This window comes from Tamandua tetradactyla (genome assembly GCF_023851605.1).
Source record: "Tamandua tetradactyla isolate mTamTet1 chromosome 18 unlocalized genomic scaffold, mTamTet1.pri SUPER_18_unloc_1, whole genome shotgun sequence".
Lineage (NCBI taxonomy): Eukaryota > Metazoa > Chordata > Mammalia > Pilosa > Myrmecophagidae > Tamandua > Tamandua tetradactyla.
The window spans coordinates 2,125,937-2,146,122 of record NW_027518250.1 but is presented as its reverse complement, the minus strand read 5'-3'; positions in this window follow the sequence as shown (position 1 = coordinate 2,146,122).

Below are 20,186 nucleotides of genomic sequence, written 5' to 3'. Positions count from 1 at the left end.
TGAGGAAGGTGCACTTCCCTGGGTGCTGGGAGCCAGCAGGCAGGTATTAGGAGCCCTGCAGGTAAGGCCATGTCAGCCTAGGCTGGCAACCACGCATATCATGTGCCCTGTGCCTTCTGGCACACCTTGGTTTCATGCTGGATCCTTTCAAGATGGATCAGGACAGGACTGTGCAGGGGGCCAGCCACCCCAGGGGTCTCTCAGCCCTACAAACCCAAGGTCAGTGAGCACAGGGAGCCTGAATTCCCCTGCCCAGGTGCAGTGCCTCAGAAAGTTGGAAGTGGACCTCATGAGCTTCTCCCTGACAGCCCATGTGGTCACAGCTCCTGGTGTAAGTACTGGGCCTGTCCCTCTGCCTGCCAATGCCTGGTGCCTGCTCAGCTCTCCTGGGGGCCCCACAGGCTTCCAGGTGACTGGAGAAAGGTCAGTGACCCACGGGGTGCTTCACGCACCAGTGGGTGACCTGGAATCTGTTATGGAATCACTTGTTGAAGAGTGCTTTGAAAACAATAGCTTTCTAGTTTCTTTGCTTTGTGTATATGTTATACTATACAATAAAAAAGTTAAAAAAATAAAATGAGAAAAGAAAGTGGTACTCCTAGACACATGGGTGGTCTCCTAAACAAGTGGGATTTAGGGCCAAAACTGTATTCCTAGCCCCAAATTACTTGCCCCAGTCAACAAGCCGTCAGTCTACACTGTGGACAGTGGTGGCTTCTTCAAATAGCAATCTAAAATTTAGTGAAGAAACATTCTATGACCCCTATCTATGTTAATGCCATCAGCACGGTACCTACCAAGTAACCAAAATCTGAAGCCTACTAGTCGCTCTGAATTCCACCCTTCTCCAAATCACATTATGAAGGTCTCCTAGGTTTTTCTTAATTTCACCCCTTCTTCTCCATTCTCAACACCATTAATTTTAGTTCAAGCACTCATCACTTTCCTTTCAGGTAATTGGACCAGTCTCTTAACTTTTCCCTAGCAACATTCTTGCCCACTGTGGTATTTAGGTTCAGGTGTCAGCTTAGCCAAGTGAAGGTGCCTAGCCCTGTTACTGTAGACATGAACCACTGGCATGTAAAGCTCAACTGTTGCTGATCACATCTGCAGGTGGCTAGGAGGTATGCCTGCTGCAATGAATGATGTGAATTTAATTGGCTGGATGAGAGAGACTTCAATGCAGCCAGCCCAAGCAGCTCAGCATGTCTCATCCCAGCACTCACAGCTCAGCCCAGACATTTGGAAATGCAGAAAGTTATCACTCTGGGGAAAGTTGTTGGAACTGAGAGGCCTAGAGAAACCCAGCAGAGATCACCCTGTGCCTTACCATGTAAGAGAGAACCTCAGCTGAAAGTTAGTTGCCTTTCCTCTGAAGAACTATACATTTTTAACTAAATAAATCCCCTTTTATTAAAAGCCAATCCATCTCTGGGGTGTTGCATTCTGGCAACTTTGGCAGATTAAACACCCACGCTCCCCAAGAAATCCATTTTCCTCATTGTTATTGAATAATCATTCTAAAACACTAACTTCCAATGTTGGTCCTCCACATGAAGGGCCAATGTCTAAACAGAATGAAATGCAAACTCCTGTTCAAGGTACACAAGTCCTTTTATGAGCTTATCTTTTCATCTCAGTCCTCTCGCTCAGATGTAGTAATATTTTATTCACTGCAGATGCTGTTTCCTCTGACCAGAAAGCCCTTTCTCTTGCCCCGCATATCTTCCACCTCCTGATGCCTTCACTTGGAAAACCCTACTTAATAGTTAAGAATCAGCTCAAACATCACCTCCTCTGGGAAGTCATCCATGATTACCTCAGCCAAAGTTAAATTCTCTCACTTCTGTCCCCAACTGCAATCAACACATAACATTTTCCTCAATGCTTGTGTATAAGCTCTTAACTGCAAGTCTAGTTCTTACACAGTTATATTCCCAGCTCCAGAAGAGTTTATGGGACATAGTGGGAGATCAACAAACATTCTTTATATTATTACATTGCTATCATCTTGCAATATATTTGCTTATTCACATGTCTACCCTACAAAGAAATGTGAGTTCTGGGGGGTCTAGGAGGGGGACTTATGTCTCTATTCCAGTATCTATCACAGCATCTGGCACAAACTGAGTGCTCAATGTTTGTTGAATGAATTAATGTACAGAAAATACATGCATAAACCACAAAAAATCTGTTTTTTACAGAAGAATGTCAATTGATAAATGGAAAAAAAACTGAAAGATTAGAAAATTACCATTTTGCTGAACAACTGGGAATTGATTCATGAAAAGATGACCTCTGGATGCTTAAATCAGTAAGTGAAAGGCTAATGGGAGCAAGAGATTTATAAGTTTTTAAAATGTTACTCAGCAAAGTACTTGCCAGTTTCTGAGTGGAGAAGAAAGCTTTATAAAGGCTGAATAAACCTGGTGGTCACAACATCAAACAGGACATCCAACAACATCATGGGACAAAGTGCACCAGCTTCTGTGAAGTATTCTTGCCAAAAGTATTTAATCTGAAGCATGTTGAGTCTTAAAATAACATCCACTTTACCAGAAATAGAGGGACCAGAGAAACAAGCAAAAAATTATAAGGGGGAAATGATCAGAAAAATCCTGAATGTCCTACATTCTATTAGATTATTGGCCTAAACTCTTCAAAAAGTCACTGTGGAAGGAGAGGGTGAATGTGGGAGCTGCTTTAACATAGAAGGAGGCCCCAGGATCCCATTATCCCACAAAAGGTTTTAACAAGTACAACTGATAGAAACATTTTTCTCAAAGCTCCAGAAAATAGTAATGTATTGCAGTAAAAGGGTGAGCTAAACCAAGAAAATCGCACTTAAAAATGTTAGGGTCTCCTGGGACCCTTGCTCCTGCACCCCCACCCCCACCCATTCCCTCAAATCAGGGCAGTAATTCAGCCCTATTGTGCACCCCGGTCCCTGTCGTGGAGGGAGAAGGGTAATTTTTGTGCACAATCTCTGTGCATGGAAATCTGGGTTAGTCTGGCAGGAGCAGTCATAAGGCCTGAGCCCAGACATGGGTTGCAGGCTCACAGTCCAGGAACTTGTCATGCATCCAGAAGAGGCTCACAGAGCCCTCCAACAGAGTGATGTAGGACAGCAGTCAGATCACAGGTGCCTGGGACAAAGGAGTGTCAGCTGTAGGACATACAGCAGAGCAGCTCATTCTGTGAGGAAGCACCATTTCCTAGGGAACTGAGACATTGGTTTCCTTGAGAATGAGGGTTTCCTAGAGCACTGAGTACATGTGCAGAGAAAGATGCATGTGCTGAAAAGACTGGGGGGGGGGGTGTTGCTACAATTTTGCCTCAGGTGGTGTTTTAGTTTATTAAAGCTTCCAGAATGCAATATACCAGAAATGGAATGACTTTTTTTTTTTTTTTTTTTTAAAGGAAAGACAGAGAGAAGGAAGGAAGGATAGAAGGAAGGAAGAGAGGAAGAAAGGGAAACATCTTTTAAGCATTTTCTTGTTTTATTGTATTTTGTTTCTCCGTTTTCGTTACATGGGCTGGGGCCGGGAATCGAACCGAGGTCCTCCGGCATAGCAGGCAAGCACTTTGCCCGCTGAGCCACCGCGGCCCGCCCATGGAATGACTTTTAAAAAGGGAATTTATTAAATTACAAATTTACAGTTCTAACACCATAAAAATGTCCAAACTAAGGCATCCAGATACAGATACCTTGGCTCAAAAAAGGCTAATGTCTTGAAACTTGTTCCATGTTCTATTGCTTCCAGCTTCTGATGCCAGTGGTTTTCTCTCTAAGCAACTGTGGGTCTTAACAGATGGAACAGTGAGAAGTTGAGAGTCAACAGAAACTGGGAGAGAATGGAGAGGCCAGGAGAGACTTCTATGCATAAACTAGGGACCAAGGATTGATGGCAGCCAGCTCAGAATGCCAGTCTTTGGAAAAAAACATTGCCTTGTGAGGCCTTAATTTGGAGGTCTCTTAGCCTCAAAACCATGAGACATTAAATTCCCACCATTCAAGTTAATCCATTTCATGGTATTTGCTTGAGCAGTGAAGGAAACAAAACATTCACCATATCAAATGAGACATCACAGAAATGCAAGGGTCTACAACATAAGAAAATTAGTCCAATATAACTCATGGACAGAATCAACTAGAAAATATTATCTCAAATGATGCAGAAAAGAAATTTGACAAAATCCAGTACCTTTTCTTGATTAAAAAAGAAAAACGCTAAGAAAAATTGGAATAGAAGGGTAGTTACTCAACATGATGCTGTGCATATGTGAAAAACCCATAGGGAACATCATATACAATGGCAAAAGACTGAAAGTTTTCCAACTAAAATCAGCAGCAAGACAGGATGCCAAAGGCCACCACTGCTATTCAACATTCTTTTGGAAATGATAACCAGGGAAAATTAAAAAAAAAATCCAAATTGGAAAGGAAGAAGTAAAATTATCCCTATTTGCATATGACATGACCTTATATATGGAAAATAAGAACAAGCTACTAAAGATAAAAAATAAATTCAACAAAGTGGCAGAATACAAGAGTAATACACAGAAATCAGTGATGTTTCTATACAAAAGCAATGAACAATCTGAGTAATCAAGAACACAATTACAGAGTAGTAGTCAAGGTTGTCTAGGGAAACAGAACTAATAGGAGATATCTGTAAATATGAGATTTTATAAAAGTGTCTCATGCATCGGTCGGGATGCATGAGATCAAATTCCACAGGGCAGGCCATGAACTGGCAACTCTTCTATGAATTTCCCAGGAGAAGCTAGCTGGCTGAAGTGGAGAAATTCTCTCTTCTGACTTTTACTTTAAAGCCTTCAACTGATTAGATTAAATGTCACTCATTGCAGAGTTACTGCCCTAAGCCAACTGCAGATGTAGTAAATCTTAGATGCATTCAACATGATGATGGTTTAAAGTCCACAAAATGTCCTCAATGTAACAAATAGGCCAGTGCAACCTGACCAGACAACTGGGCACCACCACCTGGCCAAGTAGACCCATGAACTTAACCATCACAAATACCAACTAAAAGACACAAATATATACAATTAAATTTAACCAAGGATGTAGAGTAGTTGTACATAGAAAACTACAAGTCAGTGTTGAAAGATATTAAAGAAGACCTAAATAAGTGGAAAGATATTCCATGTTCCTAGATTGGGAGACTTAATAGTGTTAAGATGTCAATTCTGCCTAAAACAATATACAAATTTAAATCAATCCCTTTCAAAATTCCAGTAGTTAGTTTTAATGCAGAAATGGAAAAGCTGATCCTCAAATTCACATGTGAATGTGAGGGGCCAAATAGCCAAACCATCTTGAAAAAGAATAACAAAGTTGGAGAATTCACACTTTCTGATATTAAAACTCATTACAAAGTTACAGTAATCAAAACAAGATGGCATGCTTGTGTTTACAGCAGCACTTTTCACAATTTTCAATGGATGGAGGTGAACTAAGGGTAGATCAAATGATGAATGGAAAGGCAAACTGTAGTTTAAAATATGACAGAATATTGAGTAGCTGTAGGAAGGAATGAAATTGTAAGGCATGCAACTATCTGAATGAAACTTGAACACATTATGTTGAGTGAAATAAGCCAGAAATGAAAGGACACACATTGTATGGTCTCACTAATATAAACTAACTATAATGAGCAAACTCTGAGAATTGAATTCAAGAGCATAGAAAGTAAGCCAGGCCATCTTCGTTGGACATGCTACCCTCACCAATGCAGCCCTATGACTGGCAACTCACACCACACCCCATGCACCTGAACCCCATCACCCACTCCCATTCCCTGTGCTCCCAGCACCTCATCCCACCAGACCCTAGTGCACATACCTGCCCCACCTTTACCCCACAAGCCCCCAGTGCATGCACCTGCCCCACCCCCACCCCACCCCAATTGTAGCCCAGCCCACCTCTCCTACACTCTTCCAGAGCACTACCTCCCCCTCTCTGTTCCCTGCAGGGTGTTACCAGCACATACAGGTTGTGGGCACTAGTCTCCATACCCAGGCTACCCATTCCCCCCGCCCACAGTGTTGCACAGCCTCATCCTCCTCTGAGCTCTGTGCACCCATTTATGGTACTCCAGGCCCACACATATGCCCAGAGCCTAATCACATCATTCAGGTCTGGGAGCCACACTTTACGGTACTCAAAGAACCATGCATGCACACAGCCCTCATCTACACTTCCCAGCTCTGAGAAAGTGTCAACCTGGACAGCCAGGTCACATCTGCCCCCAATCTTTAAAGGCATAATGCTGACCTGCTGCCACAGCTCTATGCATGCGCACAAAGGACCCCATGCCTTAGACCAGTGCACACCAGGGTTATGCCCCCAATCCAGCACACGTGCACAACTACATCCACCCTGGGCACTGGGCACTCATGTGCACCAGCATCAGTGTAACATACTCAATCTGCACCCATATCTACTCTGAAGCAAATCATGGCATTTAGTGCCCCACCCTAAACTCTGATCCCTTCAACCATCCTGCAAATGATAGGCCTTAGACTGTTGAAAGAAATCAACTTCCAAAGTAAATCGATCAAGATATTACATGCCATGAAGACAGCAGAAGATCACTAAGGATATTGCAATGCAGACAGATGTAGCCTTGCCTAATGACCAAGTTAAAGCACCAGAGGAGAAACAGATGTTGGGACAGCTAATCAAGGATGTTCAGACAACTCTACTTAATAAAATAAGTGGGATGACAAATGACATAAAGGAGATCAAGAAGACAGTAGAAGAACACAAAGAGGAATTTGAAAGAATAAAGAGAAAAATAGTGGATATCACAGAGATTAAAGACTGTTGACCAAATAAAAAGCATTTGAGAGGCACACAACACCAGATCTGAAGAGACAGAAGAAAGAATAAGTGATATAGAAGACAGGATAATTGACTTCAAAGACTCAAAACAACAAATAAAAAAGATGGAAAAAGTTGAATGGAAGCTCAGCGAAATGATAGATAAAACAAAGCTCACAAATATAAGAATCATCGGTGTCCCAGAAGAAGAGAGGTGTAAAGTGCTAGGAAAACTATTTGAGGATATAATGGGGGAAAACCTTTCAACCCTCATAAAGGACATAAATATTCAAGTCAAAGAAGCCCAACAAACTCCAAACACAATAAATTCAAATATGCCATCCCCAAAGCCCATACTAATCAGTCTATCAAATGTTGAAGAGAAGCAGAAAATTCTGAAAGCAGCAAGAGAAAAACAATGAACTACATACAATGGAAATCAAGTAAGACCAAATTCAGACTACTTAACTAGCACACTGGAGGCAAGAATACAATGGTATGATATACTCAAGATCCTGAAAGAGAAAGACTTCCAGGCAAAACTTTGTACCCAGTCAAATTTTCCTTCAAAATTGAGGGACAGATTAAAGCTTTCACAGACAAAGAACTCCTGAAAGAATCTGTCAACAAAGGACCAGTCCTACAAGAAATACTAAAAGGAGATCTGTTGGCTGAAAAAAAATAAAAGACAGGAGAGGAAGGTCTGGAGGAGGGCACAGAATTGAAGAGTATCACTAGGGGTAATTTAAAGAATACAAAGAGAAAGAGGGAAAAGAGTATTTAGACCTGACAAATAAAACTAAAAAGATAAGATGGTGAAATCAAGAAATGCCTTTTCAGTAATAACTTTGAATGTTAATGGACTAAACTCACCAATTAAAAGATACAGATTGGCAGAATGGATTAAGAAACATAATCAGCAGCATGTTGCTTATAAGAGACTTATCTTAGACACAAGGATACAAATAGATTGAAAGTGAAAAGATAGAAAAAAGATTTTCCCCACAAGTTGTAACCAAAAGGAAGCAGGAGCAGCTATACTAATATCAGACGAAATAGATTTTAAATGTAAAGACATCATAAGAAACAAAGGGGGACACTATATACTAATTAAAGGGTCAATTCACCAAGAAGATATAACAATCACAACTGTTTATGCCCCCAATCAAGGAGCACCAAAGTACATGAGACAGACATTGGCAAAACTGAAGGGAGTAATAGATGTTTCAACAATAGTAGTAGGAGACTTCAATACACCACTCTCCTCTATAGACAGAACAACCAGATGGAAGATCAACAAGGATATAGAGAAATTACATAACTTGATAAATGAATTAGACCTAACAGATATATATAGTTCATTGCACCCCAAAGCACAAGGTTATGCATTCTTCTCTAGTACTCATGGAAAATTCTCCAGGATAGATCATATGCGGGAAAACAAAATACGTCTTTATAAATTTAAAAACATTGAAATTATTCAAAGCATTTTCTCTTATTACAATGGGGTAAACCTGGATCTCAATAACCACCAAAGAATGAGAACATTCACAAATATATGGAGATTAAATAACGCACTCTTAAACCAGTGGGTCAAAGAATAAATTGCTAGAGAAATCAGAAGCTATCTGGAGATGAATGTAAATGGGAATACAATTTATCAGAATTTATAGGATGCAGCAAAGGCTGTGCTGAGAGGGAAATTTACTGCCCTAAATACCTAAATTAAAAACAAAAAAGAGCAAAAATAAAAGACTTAGCACACCTGGAGGAGCTTGAGAAAGAATCCCTTTAGGGTTAACAGCAAATTAACCCCAAGGGAAATAGGAGAAAAGAAATAACAAAGATTACAGCAGAGATAAATGAATGGAAGAACAAAAGGATAATAGAAAGAATCAATAAAATCAAAAGTTGGTTCTTTGAGAAAATCAATAAAATTGATGGGTCATTAGTAAGACTAACAGAGAAAAAAAGAGAGAGGATGCACATACACAAAATCAGAAATGAAAAGGGATGCATTACCACAGACCCTGGAGAAATAAAAGAAATCATAAGATAATACTATATGAACAACTAAATGCCAACAAACTAGACAATTTTGATGAAATGGACAAATTCTTGGAAACAATCAAACAAGCTACACTGACTCAGGGAGAAATAGAAGATGCCAGCAAACCAATCACAGGTAAAGAAATTCAATAAAAAATCTCCCTACAAAGAAAAGCCCAAGGCCAGATGGCTTCACATGGGAATTTACCAAACATTGCAAAAAGAGCTAATAACAATCCTGCTCAAACGTTTCCAAAAAGTTTTATGAGTTTTACATAACTCATTTTATGAAGCTGATGTCATTTTAATACCAAAACTGAGTAACATGATATAAGAAAGGAAAACTACAGGCCAGTCTCCCTAATGAATATAGACGCAAAAATTCTCCACAAAATATTAGCAAATTGAATCTAACAGCACATTAAAAGAGTTATACACAATAAGCAAGTGGGATTTTTACCAGGAATGCAAGGGTGGTTCAACACAAGAAGATCAATTAATGTAGCACAGTACATTAACAAATCAAAAGGGAAAAAATCACTTAATCATCTAAATTGACGATGAAAAAGCATTTGATAAAATTCAACATTCTTTTCTGATAAAAACACTCCAAAAGATAGGACTCAAGTGTAACTACCTCAGTATAATAAAGGGAATATATGTAAAACCAATAGCCAGCATCTTGCTCAATGGAGAGAGACTGTAAGCTTTCCCCCTAAGATCTGGACTGAGACAAGGATGCCCACTGTCACCACTATTATTCAACATTGTGCTAGAAGTTCTAGCTAGAGCAATCAGGTAGGACAAAGAAATAAAAGGCATCCAAGTTGGAAAGGAAGAAGTAAAACCTCATTATTTGTAGAAGACATGATACTATACTTGGAAGATCTGGAGAAATCTACAGCAAAGTTACTTGAGCTAATAAACAAAATCAGCAAGGTGGCAGAATATAAAGTTAATTTGCAAAATCAGTAACATTTCTATACACAAGCAATGACCTAGCTGAGGAGTTAGTTAAGAAAAAAAATCTGTTCAAAATAGAAACTGAAAGATCAAATACTTAAGAATGAACTTAACTAGGGATGTAAAAGACTTGTACACAGAACCCTACATAACGTTGCTAAAAGAGATCAAAGGAGATCTAAATAGGTGGAAAGACATTCTCTACTCATGGATAGGAAGGCTAAATATAATGTCAATTCTCCCCAAATTGATTTATGGTTCAACACAGTAACAATCAAAATTCCAACAACCTTGGTATATTCCCAGAAGAGCTGAAAGCAATGACACAAGCAGATATTTGCACACTGATGTTCATAGCAACATTATTCACAATCACCAAAAGATGGAAACAAACCAAAGGCCCATCAACAGATGAGTGGATCAACAAAATATGGTATAAACATACGATGGAATATTATGCAGCAATAAGATGAAATGACATCCGGATGCACATCACAAGATGCATGAGACTTGAGGTCATCATGCTGAGTGAAATAAGCCAGACACAACAGGATAGATACTGTATGATTCCACTTTTTTGACCAGCATAAATGTATAATCAGGGGCTTATAATGCAGAATATAGAGGACTTAGAGATACACAGAAGCTAGCGATAGGCAAATGATTAGCTAATGAGGTTGAACTCCAATGTAAGGGAATACATAAAAGTGAAGATGGTTCTCTAGTGCATCTATAAGTAATATTACCATATTGAGGATGAACAAGGTTGAAAGGGGGTGTATAGGCCTACATGTCCCACTGACTAACACTAGAAATGCAAATTTGTTCTTGCAAGAATTACTTCAAAGATACGATTCATGTACAAAGAGTGGTTAGGTCCAGGGTACAGAAGGAAAACTGCCATTGCGTGCTATGGGCTATGTTCAAAAGGAAGGCATCAGTACTACCATAGTAATAGCAGAGGTAAATAATGGGGCAAAGGATAAGAGTTAAGAGGTTTAGATTTCCTATTCAGCAATGGTGTGTTTATTGGTATTCTTTCTCTTGGGAACAATGAAATTATCTAAAATTGATGATGTTGGTGAACTGTGGACCTTGGGCACTGTGCATGATGCCTGATGAACACAGGTGGCTGAAGGATGTACTGGCAAAGAAGTATATTGGTGAAAGATGATGTATACTTATGAATAAAGGTTGTGCTGCTACAAAAACGAACAAAGTCATGAGGCATGCAGTGATGTGAATGAACATGTGGGACATTTGGTGAGGCAAAATAAGCCAGAAACAAAAGAACAACAATGGTATGGTCTCCTTTATAACAGGTGTATAAGGAATCAGGGGTCTAGATTTTAAGCTTCTATAGCAGACCCATTAAGTCTGAAGTGGTGATTATTTTTCTGGATTTTGAGAAGCTGATATTTAGAGATAATATAACCTGATATTTAGAGATAAGAAAAAAGCTAATCAGGTTGGGGTTAAACCAATTCAGAATACAGGGGTAAAGGAGACAGTGTCTATGTTTTAGAACCACACATACTCTTTGAGACCAAAGGAAAAAATGTTTATTTGGTCTGGAACTGAAATTTTCTGTAGCACAGAAGCTAACTCAACTTATCTGTATTGCTCATTTGAACAATTGAAACACAAGGGGCTCAGAATAAGAAGGAGGTCTTTTAATCCTCTATAGATTATTTAATGCCTGGATACATCCTAGAGTATATTAAGCAGACAATAAAAAAGTATTGGCAAAGCCTCCAGAGGGATGGAAGAAATAATATGGCACTGTTAAATCTTACCATCAGGGAATCCCCTGATATTGTGTCAAACTTCAGGGATACCCAAATCAATAGGCCATGCTCTCAATCTTTAGGCTTACTCTTGTGAAGCTTATGTAGGTAGTGGTGAAGCTTATGTAGGTAGTGGAGAAGCTTAGACTGCCTATAGGTATGCGTAAGAGTTATTTCTGGAGGAACTCTTTTGTTGCTCAGATGTGGCATCATTCTCTCTAAGCTCAGCTCTGCAAGTGAAATCATTGTCCTTCCCCCTGCATGGGACATGACATCCAGGGGTGAAAGCCTCCCTGGTGATGTGGGAGATGACTTCCAGGGATGAATCTAGCCCTGGCACTGTGGGAGCAAGAATGCCATCCTGACAGAAAGGGGGAAAACAGGTGTAACTAATAAAGTATCAGTGTCAGAGAGAATTCAAATAAAGTTGAGAGGCTACTCTGGAGGTTGTTCTTTAGCAAGCTTCAGTTACACCTAACTACCTATCATAGCCTGCCAAACCCCAACCAGGACCATTCCAGCCAATCCAAAGAACACCAAGTGCAAAATATAAGATTCCACAAGGGTTCCAGGAACTAGGGTAACATTCCAGAAGCCTACAACCTCAAGATGGGTCCCTGCTCCAGATTAGTCCTCAAACCTAGAGGGCTCAGCCTCTCCAGAACACCAGATAATTCCATCTCCCTTCCCCATATTAGTGACAGACGCTTCTAACATGAAAAAGTTAAAATGGCCATAGCCCAAATACCCCTAAAGACAGGGATAGAAAGATCAGAGGTGATGGTGGAGCTATACAGAGAAGATAGGATCTAACAAATGAATATGAATGCTGAATCATTAAATTGATAACTTTTTTAATCTCCAGTACTTTAGAGCAGCTAGAAGTAAAAACCTACAATTGTGGAATTGTAACCTATGCCAAACTCAGAAATACATTCTACAACTAGTTATTGTGTGGTGCTTTGAAATTTATTACTTTTTGTGTGTATGTAATTTTTCACACACACAAAAAAGAAGGAACAAAGTCAATTGCAATGATAAAAAATATTTATGCCTTCTAGCCTCCTATATTCTGGAGCAGCTAGAAGGAAAATTCTTAGGGGATTGTATGGTAACCCATGACAAACTCTGGGATCTGTCCTATAACTACTTGCTGAAGAGTGTTTCTTTATTTCTTCACTTTGTATATAAGTCATACTGTACAATAAAATGGTTCAAAAAATAAATGGAAAGAATCAACAAAACCACAAGTTGGGTGTTTGAGAAAATCAATTAAGTTGATCAACCCTGTGCCAGTTTGTACACAGTTTTCTGTGTACCTCATTCAATACTGTTGGGTAGGATCTCTTTGATTAATTGTTTACATCGAGATGTGACATACCTAATTGTGGGTGGAACGTTTTGATTAAGTGGTTTTCATGGAGATGCATCTCCACCTATTAAAGTTGAGGTTGCTTACTAGAGGGAACCATTCTGAGAAAAGCTGTAGAACCCATACAACCAGAGACCTTGGGAGATACAGAAGGAAAACATCACCAAGGAGTCTTTTTTTTAATTCATATATACTTTATATTCACATACCATGAAATCATCCAAAGTGTACAATCAATGGTTACAATATCATCATCTAGCTGTGCATTTATCATCACAATCCACATTTTTTCATTTTTATGAAAAATTACAGGTATATATTATCATGGTTAGGGACATGTGTCAACTTGGCCAAGTTGTGGTACCTGTTTATCTGTTTGGGCAAACACTGGCCTGTGTGTTGCAATGAGGACATTTCATAGGATTAGGTCATGATCATGTCAGCTGCATCCACAGCTGATTCCATTTGTAATCAATCAAAGGGGAGTGTCTTCTGCAATTCGTGATGCTAAATGCAACCATGGGAAGACTTTTAAGGAGGACTCAGAGGAGACAGTTTCCATTCCTGCTTTGGCTGGTGAGCCTCTCCTGCGGAGTTCATCCAGGCCATCCATCAGAGTCATTGGCTTCGCAGCCTGCCCTGTGGATTTTGGACTCTGCATTCCTGCAGTCACGTGAGACACTTTTATAAATTTTATATTTGCAAGTGTTCCCTGTTGATTCTGTTTCTCTAGAGAACCCTAACTAATACATACATAAAAGCAATAAATTTCAAACCACATCACAACAATTAGTTGTAGAACAAATTTCAGAGTTTGGTATGGGTTAAAATTCCACAACTTTAGGTTTTTACTTCTAGCTGCTCTAAGGTACTAGAGACTAAAAGAAATATCAATATAATGATTCAACAATCATATTCATTTGTTAAACCCTACCTTCTCTGTATAATTCCACCATCATCTTTGATCATTCTCCCACTCTTTAGGGATATTTGGGCTATGCCCATTCTAGCTTTTTCATGTTGGAAGGGGCTGTCAGACATATGGGATAGGGGAATGGAGCTAGTTGGTTCCAGAGAGGCCCCTCTGCATTTCAGGATTTATCTTGTCCAGGGATGCATCTGAGGTTGCAGGTTTTTGGAAAGTTACTCTGGTGTGTGGAACCTTTGTAGAATTTTATATAATATCCTAGGTGTTCTTTAGGATTGACAGGAATGGCTTGGGTTGCAGTTTGGCAAGCTATGATATGTAGTAATGTCTAACTGAAGTTTGCATAAGAGTAACCTCCAGAGTATATTCTCAACTCTATTTGATCTCTCTCTCAGCCACTGATACCTTATTTGTTACACTTCTTTTTCCCCTTTTGATCAGGATGGTATTGTTGATCCCATAGTGCCAGGGCCAAACTCATCCCCTCAGGCAATCATTATAAAGTGAGAAACTGAGAGAGAAAGATAGCAGACCTCACCATGTGCCTTCCCAGCTGACAGAGGTGTTCCTGATGGCATCAACATTTCCTGAGCGAAGGTAACCTCTTATTGGTGCCTTAGTTTGTACCTTAGAAGGTTTCATAACCTTCTGACCGTAAATTTGCAATTTAATAAATTCCCTTTTTAAAAGCTATTCCATTTCTGGTATATTGCATTCTGGCAACTTTAACAAACCAAAACAACCCCCTAGCTAGGGTGACAAAGAAAGAAAGAGAAAGGACACAAACAAACAAAATCATAAATGAGAGGGGGAGTCCTTACCATGGATCCTAAAGGAATTTTAAATATCTTAAGAGGATACTATGAACAACTATATGGCAGCAAACTAGACAACTAAGATGAAATTGACAAACTTCTAGAAACATGCAAATTACCTCCACTGTCTCAAGAGGAAGCATAAAATCTTAACAAACCAATTAGAAATAAAGAGATTTGTCATCTAAACTCTTCCTATAAAAAAAGTCCAGGGCCAGAGAGTTTCATTGGGGAATTTTATCAAACATTCCAAAAAGAGCTAACACTAATCTTGGTCAAATCTTCAAAAATATTCAGGAAAAAAGAATGCTACCCAACTCATTTTATGGATCTAAGCTCACTCTAATACCCAAACCAGATAAAGACACTAAAAGAAAGTAAAACTACAGACCAATCTCTCTAATGAACATAGAAGCAAACATTCTCATCAAAATAGTAGCAAACTAAATCCAATGAGACATTAAAAGAATTATACATCATGACCAAGGGGTGTTTATACCAAAATGCAAGTGTGGTTCAACACAAGAAAATTAATCAATGTAACATATCATATCAATAATTCAAAAGGAAAAAAATCACATGATCTTATCAATTGATGCTGAAAAAGCATTCAACAAAATTCACAGTCCTTTGTTAACAATGCCTATGTGTTGAAGATAAAAACAATTCAAAATATAGTCATTGACAGAAACTTCCTCAATATGATTAAGAGCATATATTAAAAACCTATAGCCAGCATCATTCCCAGTGGGGAAAGATTAAAGACATTTCCCTAAGATGGGGAATAGACAAGGATGCCCATTGTAACTGTTATTATTTAACATTGTACTAGAAGTTCTGGTCAGAGCATTTATGCAGGAAGAAGGAATAAAAGTAATCCAAAAAGAAATGAAGAAGTAAAACTTTCATTATTTGTAGATGACATGATCCTATACTGAGAAATCTACAACAAAGCTACTTGAGCTAATAAGCAATTTCAGCAAAATGGTGGGTTACAAGTTCAATGTACAAAAAATCAGTAATGTTTCTATACATGGGTAATGACCTAACTGAGGAGACAATTAATGAGAAATTCCATTCAGAATAGCAACTAAAAGAATCAAATACCTAAGAATAAGCTTAACCAGAGATGTTAGGGACTTGTACACAGAAAACTACAAAATGATGTTGAGGGAAATCAAAGATCTAAATAGATGGAAAGACATTCCATGTTCATAGTCAGGAAGGCTTAATGTTATCAAGAGGTCAATTCTACCCAAATTGATCTAGAGATTCAATGCAATACCAATTAAAATTCCAACAACCTACTTTGAGGACTTGGGAAAGATAGTTATCAAATTCATTTGGAAGGGCAAGAGACCTTAGCTACAGATATCCTAAGAAAGAAGACAAAGTGGGAGGACTAAAATTTCCTGACTTTATAGCTTAATATAAAGCCACAGTGGTTAAAGCAACATGATATTGGCACAAATATAGAAGTATTGACCAATGGACTCAAATTGAGAGCACGGAGATTTACCATCATATTTGTGCATATTCAATCTTTGATAAGGCCCCCAAATCCACTGAATTGGGAGAGAATAATCTTTTCAATAAATGAGCTTAGAACAATTAGATATTAGTAACCAAAAGAATGAAAGAGGGCCCTTGTATAAAAATTCATTCAAAATTGATCAAAGATATAAATGTAAGAGCCAGTACCACAAAACTCCTAGAAGTAAATATAGGGAAACATCTCCAAGACCTAGTAATAGGGGGTAGTTTCTTACAGTAAACACCCAAAGCACAAATAATGAAAGAAAAAATAGATAAATGGGAACTCCTCAAAATGATAATTTATTACAGCTTTACCTAGTGGTATAAAACATCAAATAGAGAATTTAATTTAAAATTGTTCCATGATAGAAGTGCCCTCTGGTGACATAGAAACAAACACATCTACTTTCTGGAGGAATGCAGTTCATCACAGGCTTCAATCCACAGATAAAGATCCATGAAGAAGGAGCCAATTCAGTGGCAACCACATATCAAAGGTTTGATATCCTGTGTACATATGGAAATTATATAACTCAACATTAAAAGAATCAACCCAATTATAAAATGGGCAAATAATATGAATAGACATTTCTCCAAAGAGAAATACAGATGGCTGAAAAGGATGTGAAGAGATGATCATCTTCATTAGCTACAAGGGAAGTGCCAATCAATAAAATATCACCTCACAGCAATGAGAATGGCTGCTAATAAACAAACAAAAAATTACAGATGTTGGAGAGGATGGGGAGAAATTGAAACATGTATTCACTGCTGGTAGGAATGTATAATGTTACCACTACTACTATATGACAGTTCTTCAGAAAACCAAATATTGAGTTGCCTTATGACCCAACAATACCAATACTCAGTATATACCCAGAAAAGCTGAAAACAGTGACATGAACAGACACTTCTACACTGAGGTTCATAGTGGTACTATTTACAAAAAGATGGAAACAATTGAAGTGCCCATCAACAGATGAATGGATAAACAAAATGTGGTATATACATATGATGGAATATTATACAGCAATAGGATGAAATGAGGTCACAAAACATATGACCACATGGATGAACCTTGAGGATTTAATACTAAGTGAAATTAGTCAGAAAGAAAAGGATAGCTACTGTCTGATTTCACTGCTATGATTCTAATAAAGGTAAACTCAGAGAATCACAGTGTAGATTATAGGGGACTTAAAGTTATGAAGAACCTAGAGATGGGTGAATGGTTACCCAATGAGGTTGAACTTAAATATAAGGGAATAGAAAGAAGTGATGACAGTTCATTAGGGAAGTAATAAGTACCATTGCTATAGTGAAGGTGAATAAGATTGAAAGTGGTTGTATAAGTCATTTATTCCACCGATTAACTCTATAATTATAAGTAAGTTCTTGCATGAACTACTTCAAAGTTTTGATCTTGTACAAAGAATCAATAGCAGAGGGATATAGGGGGAAACTACTATCACATGCTATGGTCTATAGCTAACAGGAAGACAGAAACAATATCACAACAATATCGAGGGTAAATCAATGGAGGGGGAGAGACAAGAAATTAGGAGAGATTTTGATTTGGTATTTGGTGCAACCATGTTCCTTGTTTCTTTGGAGCAATGATAATAGTCTAAAATTGAGAGAGCTGATGATTGTATATCTAAGTGAGGGTACTTTAAGACATGTATTGTTTACTGTGGACATTATCCATGATGTCCATTGGATGGAGGTGGCTGAACGATGCACTAACTGAGAAGCAGAAAAGTATACTGTGAACTTACTGGTGTATAAATACGATGTATAAATATGATGGAATATTGTGCAACTACAGAAAGAAGAAAGTCATGAAGCATGCAATGATGGTGACTGAATCTTGGGGACATTATGTTGTGAAAAATGTGCCACAAGATTTTGTGGGCTTGATTATGCTTTTTGCCTTTTCACCCCTTGCTTCATCCTTACATTGCCTTGTTTCCTTGTGTATTTTTTTTATTCTTGATTGTGAATTTGTGTTGGACCTTTATCTGTAGAAATTCTTTGAAGCCTGTGATGAACTGCATTCCTCCAGAAAGGATATGTATTCATTTTCTGTTTCACCAGAGGATACTTCTAACATGGAACAGCTCTAAATTAAATTCTCTACTTGATGTTTTATACTACTAGATAGATTTGTCAAATAAATTATAATATACCAAGTTGAATTTGAATTGAGATAGATACTTTTTGGTGCAATATTTAGGACATACTTATATTTTAAAAATTACTTGTTATTTATCTGAAATTCAACAACCATGTCTTAAGGCTAAAACAAATCTCCCGTTCTCCAACATAAATTAGTCCATAGGAGCTTTGATAGACTTGCCAAACCCACAAGACTTCATTCTAGCTCATTAAATCAATGACATAATCTTAACTGGACAAGATGAGAGGAATTCACAAGAGCTCTTTAGGTTACATTGTAGCAAGCAGGCCCCCCTTTCTCTCCCTTAATTGGGCTGCCATTCTGTAGAAATCCCCAAACCCCCTCTCCTGACCTTCAAGACTGGGTAAAACTGCAGGCAAGTAAGATAAGACACCTGGGATGGGGACCCTCCCCTAACAGCATATCTGCTTCTGCAATTTGCTTTGTGCCTTAAACTGATCAATTACCTTTCCTTTAATATTGCTATTTACTGTATTAGGCTTGCCCTATCTGTAGCATGTAATAGTGTCTATAAAAACCAATGTTGCCTTTTGTTCAGGCCTCAGACTTTTGAGGTGACTTGGCTGAGCCCTGTGCACACGAGCTAATAAATCACTTGCTTCCTGAAACTGTGGACCCTTAGTCTCAGCCTACTCTAATTTCGTGGAATGTTCCTGGAGGCCTGCAGCCTCAATCCTGGTTTTCATGCTACAGCATAAGATATATTCCAGAGGGTAGAAGATAAGCTTCCAATGTAGTTCAGGACATGCCAACTTGCTAAAGTGCTCACAGTCCAATGGTTGGAGGCATGTCAAGATATCCCTTAAATCAAAGATCAAATTTCTGCAACTTGCATTGCCTATTTCTATGAAACAAGCACAAATTCTTACCAGGTTCACTCTCAGAAGATTATCTGACTACTCTTGAGGGTAAGAAGTCATATCAGTTATTGGTACTCGATGCCATGTCCTTTTCTTTAGTGCTCTCAACTTCACAGAAAGGACTGAATGAACAAAAACTACAGTTTCCAGTCTCTTGTGAGACAGGTTCCAAATATGGTTTAGATTCTGTACAAGTTTCTGAATTAGAAGCTATGAAGAAGACAGAAGCCATTTTTTCTTCAGCAGTGGTAGTATATTATGAAGCATCAGAAGATATGTTGTCTTGTTGTTTTGTTTTGCTTTTACAACAATTTCCATATTCCCCTGTCTTTTTCCTCAGGGCTGCAAAACAACTGTGATCTTTGGTTTTGGTTTCTTGCAAATTCCTGAGCTCTTCACAAGAGCAAGTAGTTCCAGATTCTCTGGGCTTCAGTGAATCTGATAGCTGGTGGCAGCTTCCATGACTTTTACTTCTGGGATCCTTCCAGAAATTTGGAAGTACCTGGTTTTCTGTATTAAATGACTTTCACTTTAAATATTTAATTTGATTTCTATTTTATTTACTGAGTCCTGACTGCATGCAGGAACAAAATCTCATTAATTTTTGCATTTTCTATAATACTCAGCAAATATCTGGTGATGAACTGTAGCAGGATGGCTGACTATATCTTTTGTGTATCATATTCCAGTCTTTCTTTCTGTCATCAAGGCCTTTGTGGCATCACTACATTTCTTTTAATGGTGCAGATCAATGTTTATTGTGCTTAAACTTAAAGCAAGCTAGTTTTCCTAAAGGATTAGTGGAGAGTATTATCACTCACTGCCA